Genomic DNA, 4,910 nt, shown 5'->3' with positions numbered 1-4,910 from the left:
TAATCACTTTCAACTTCTCAGCAGTCTCGTGGACTCTCTCGGGGCCCATAAACTGCTTTTCTCCGGCTTCAAGCCAACAAGACGGCGTACGACACTTCTGTCCATACAAGGCTTTATAAGGTGTCATCTTGATACTCGAGTGGAAACTGTTGTTGTAGGAAAATTCTACCAGAGGTAAGTGCTCATCCCAATTCCCTTGGAACTCGAGGATACATGCTCTCAGCATATCTTCCAGTGTTTGAATCATTCTTTCGCTCTGACCATCAGTCTGTGGATGGTAAGCCGTACTCAAACATAATTTCATACCCAATTCCTCTTGTAGACTCCTCCAAAACCTCGACGTGAAACGACTATCACGATCTGATACAATCGTAAGAGGAACACCGTGAAGTCTTACAATTTCCTTCACGTAAGCATTTGCGAGCTTATCCATAGACCACTTCTCGTTGGCTGCTATGAAGTGTGCACTCTTGGTGAAACGATCCATGACTACCCAAATCATGTCGTGTCCGTTCTTCGTCCTGGGTAGTTTAGTCATAAAATCCATGGTGATGTCTTCCCATTTACCCATAGGTACAGGTAAAGGTTCTAAACTCTCATACAGTTTCTGATGTTGTGCCTTAACTCTTGCACATGTTACACACTCGGCCACATACTTCGCAACATCGATCTTCATCGTCGGCCACCAGTAGTAGGGTTTTAGGTCCCTATACATCTTAGTGCTACCGGGATGAATCGAGTACATGGTCTTGTGTGCTTCTTCCATCAGAAGATCTCTTATTACTCCCGTCTTAGGTACCCAAATCGGATCTTGGAATACCTTCAGTCCTTGACTGTTTGTATCGAACACTAATGTTTTCTCCAAACGTTCTTCTTTTCGGTCATTCTTCTCTAAAGCTTCTTCTTGAGCTTTCCTGATACTTTCCACAATCGTCGAGACGACTTCAATTCTTAACGCCCTTGGCCTTTTCCTTTCAAGATTGACTTTCCGACTGAGAGCATCTGCGACAACATTGCCTTTACCTGGGTGGTAAAGTATCTCACAATCGTATTCCTTGAGTAGTTCTAGCCAGCGTCGTTGCCACATGTTCAACTCCTTCTGATTAAAGAGATATTGGAGACTCTTATGATCAGTGAACAACCTGCACTTCGTGCTGTAGAGATAATGCCTCCATATCTTTAGAGCAAATACTACCGCCGCCAACTCTAAATCATGAGTGGGGTAGTTCTTTTCGTGCTCTTTCAATTGTCGATATGCGTATGCTATCACCTTTTCTCTTTGGGTCAGAACACAACCCAACCCGACTCCAGATGCGTCACTGTAAACCGCAAAGTCTTCAACTCCATCGGGTAGAGAAAGTATTGGTGCTTCACATAACTTCTTCTTTAGCTTCTCGAATGCCTCATCGTGTTTCTCACTCCACGTATACGTAGCTATTTTGTGAGTCAAAGTTGTCAATGGAGCAGCTATCGAAGAAAAGCCTTGGATAAATCGCCGGTAATATCCGGCTAATCCTAGAAAGCTTCGAATTTCCGTGGGACTCTTTGGACATTCCCACTTCATTACAGCTTCGATTTTTGTTGGGTCAACCATTATCCCTCCTTGGTTAACCACATGACCCAAGAACTGGACTTCTCGTATCCAAAAGTTGCATTTGGAGAACTTATCGTAAAGCTTCTCCTTCTTCAATACTTCCAAAACTTCATGTAGATGCTTGCCATGCTCCTACTGGCTTTTCAAGTAGATGAGAATGTCGTCGATGAACACTATCACGGATTTATCGAGGAATGGTTTACAAACCCTGTTCATCAAATCCATGAATGCTGCTGGAGCATTGGTTAGTCCGAATGACATAACCAAGAACTCTTTGTGTCCATATCTCGTTCTAAATGCAGTCTTCTCAATATCCTGCTCTCTTACCTTCAGCTGATGATACCCTGACCTAAGATCGATCTTTTAGATGTAGCTCGAACCTTGCAGTTGATCGAATAGGTCATCAATCCTCGACAATGGATACTTGTTCTTTACCGTTGCCTTATTCAGCTCTCGGTAGTCTATGCACATCCTCATGCTTCCGTCCTTCTTCTTCACGAATAACACCGGAGCTCCCCAGGGTGATGAACTAGGTCGAATGAAACCGTTGTCCAACAGCTCCTGAAGTTGCGTCATAAGCTCCTTCATCTCCGTCGGTGCTAATCGGTAAGGTGCCTTCGTTATCGGTGTTGTTCCTGGTAACAAGTCTATACGAAACTCCACTTGCCTATCAGGTGGTAATCCGGGAAGATCTTCGGGAAAGACTTCCGGATAATCACACACAACCGATATATTCTGCACCTCTTTCTTCTCCTTTTTAGCATCGATTACGAATGCCAAGTATGATGCACATCCTTTGGACAAACATTTCCTGACTTTCATCAGGGAGATGATTCCAGAATTCATTCTGCGTTTGTCCCCGTACTCCATAAATGATTCCTTTCCGGGTGGGTTTACCCTTACTATCTTCTCTCGGCATTGAATCTCAGCATCGTTGGCGCTAAGCCAATCCATACCCAAAACGATGTCGAAACTGTTTAAATCTATGGGTAATAGCTCCTCTTGGAATTTGTTTCCGTTTAGGTCAATGACGATGTTCCTAATATGATTACTAACAGGTACGAATTTGCCACTGGCAACTTCTACAATCAGGGCATTATCAAGTTTTTCTACAGGCAATGCTAATTTCCCACCAAATTTATGCGACACAAAGGAGTAGTTGGCTCCATAATCAAATAGTATATTTGCAGGCAAACCATTTACAAGAAAGGTACCTGAAGCGACGTCTGCTGCCTCCTTCGCAGCCTCAAGCGTCATCTGGAAGGCTCTCGCCTTCGGCTTCGGTGGTATGTTGGGTCTTCCTGCCTCCTTCTTCTTCGGGCAGTCCTTCAAAATGTGCCCTTCTTCATTACACCCATAACAGGCCTTCTGGATGAGGGTGCATTCATTGGCATAGTGCCCAGGCTTTCCGCATTTGAAACAAGTGACCCCTCCGTCACACTTCCCAGAGTGCTTCTTCTTACACTTGTCACACCACTTCGCTTCTGATCCTCCTCCTCTCGAACTAGACTTCGAGAATCTACTCTTCTTGTTGGACTTCGAGGATCCATCGAACTTCTGTTTCTCACCAACCTCAGCCCTTTCCAGACCTCTTTCCTTTTTTTGGGTCTCCACATTCTTAGCTGCTCGAACGACCGATTTCAGAGTGGTTGCCATCTTGACTGTTGGGCCAAAGTCAGCCGACAATCCGTTTGCGAACTTCTCAATTTTGGAAAGTTCGGTTGGCACTAGGTATGGAAACAACTTCATCTTTTTCGTGAATGCAACAACATAGTCATCGATACTCATTCTCCCCTTCTTCAAATTTTGGAACTCATTGTTCAGATCAATCAGATCTATCTCTGAACAGTATTGCGCCTTCAGTTGTTCCAAGAACTCATCCCATGACATTTTCAGAGCTTCTCCTCGCGGCATTGTATCTGCCAATAGCTTCCACCAGCTCAAGACTCCAGTTTTCAATTGCCTCACAGCGAAGACAGTCTTCTGCTTCTCACTGCAGTCGCAACTCTCAAACACCATCTCCATCTCGGAGATCCAATCCATAATCTCAATAGGCTTTGGGATTCCCGAGAGACTCGGTGGCTTCGCACCCAAGAAATTTTTGTACATCCATCCATCCTTGTTGTTTCTCCTCTCTTGGCCATCCCTTTGCTCACCTTGAGTCCCTACTTAACTCACTTGGCGACTGTAGTTCCCTTCCTCAGATTGCTCGGGAACTGGATTCGTCGGTTCAACATGTATGGTAGGTTCGTCCCTATTTTCGTGGAGCATCTGTCTAATTTCTTCCCTTTGTTCCGCTAGCATAGCCCGAATCATGGCTTGAACTCCAACCATGGTGACTGGCTCAGGTGCTACTTCTTCTACAACAGGTATTTGCTGAACCACTAGGGGTTGGTTCCTATCTCCATTTACGTTAACGTTTCCGGTACGGGTCCTTGCCATCTTGATCTATACACCGAATAAGGTGAATTTAGATCCTTATTTAGGATAGACGTTTAAATCTTCCTTATCACTCCGAAACGTTTACATGCTAGTTCTAATATCGTAGTCGTACGTTTAGAATCCTAAACACATAAGGTTTCCAGATCCGGTCGGCAACAGACCATAGATCCGAACAAATAACAGCATATCATGCACAAAGCATTTAGCACATAAAAGCATTTTAGGCACAATTCCTAAAATAAGCTAGTGCTCGCACCTCACAATCATCGCTTAGCATTCTAAGTTTAAGTCTAGAAATCCTACAAATTCCTAGTTTGCTTAAACTAATGCTATGATACCAACTGTGACATCCCCATTTTCACGGCCAGAAAAGACCGATTTTGTTTATGCTTTGTATTCAGATAATATGCACACATAGAACATAATTTATATAAAATACTTCATATCTATTTGTAAACTGAAATTAACTATGCACTCACCTGAAAGGTGGTGACTCAGCACTCGGACAGCGCTTCGATACTCTAAAAAAATTTTCTTTCGATAAAACCTAGTACCAATACCACTAGGGTTTAGTCTAACGATAACCTCAACAAATTAATAGTCTGACTATTATTATTATTATATAAGCGTTAATAACACTCAATATAACTCATAATAATAGCCCAAATAATTATTTTAAGGACCTAATAACATTCCTATAATTATTTAAAAGCTATATTTAAAATAGCGTAGGCATAGCTCACTTACAACGGGTTTTAAAGAAAATCGGGCTCCGCTGGAGCAGCGTTCCTGAGCCGAAAGGCTCTTCTTCTCGGAGCCGTCGGGCGCTCCGGGGCTTCCGCCTCGTGCTAGGGAGGTTCCCTAGGCTTTTCGG

Source organism: Lactuca serriola, chromosome 9 (genome assembly GCF_051521515.1).
Source record: "Lactuca serriola cultivar US96UC23 chromosome 9, Lser_US96UC23_V15, whole genome shotgun sequence".
Lineage (NCBI taxonomy): Eukaryota > Viridiplantae > Streptophyta > Magnoliopsida > Asterales > Asteraceae > Lactuca > Lactuca serriola.
This window is presented reverse-complemented; position numbering follows the sequence as displayed.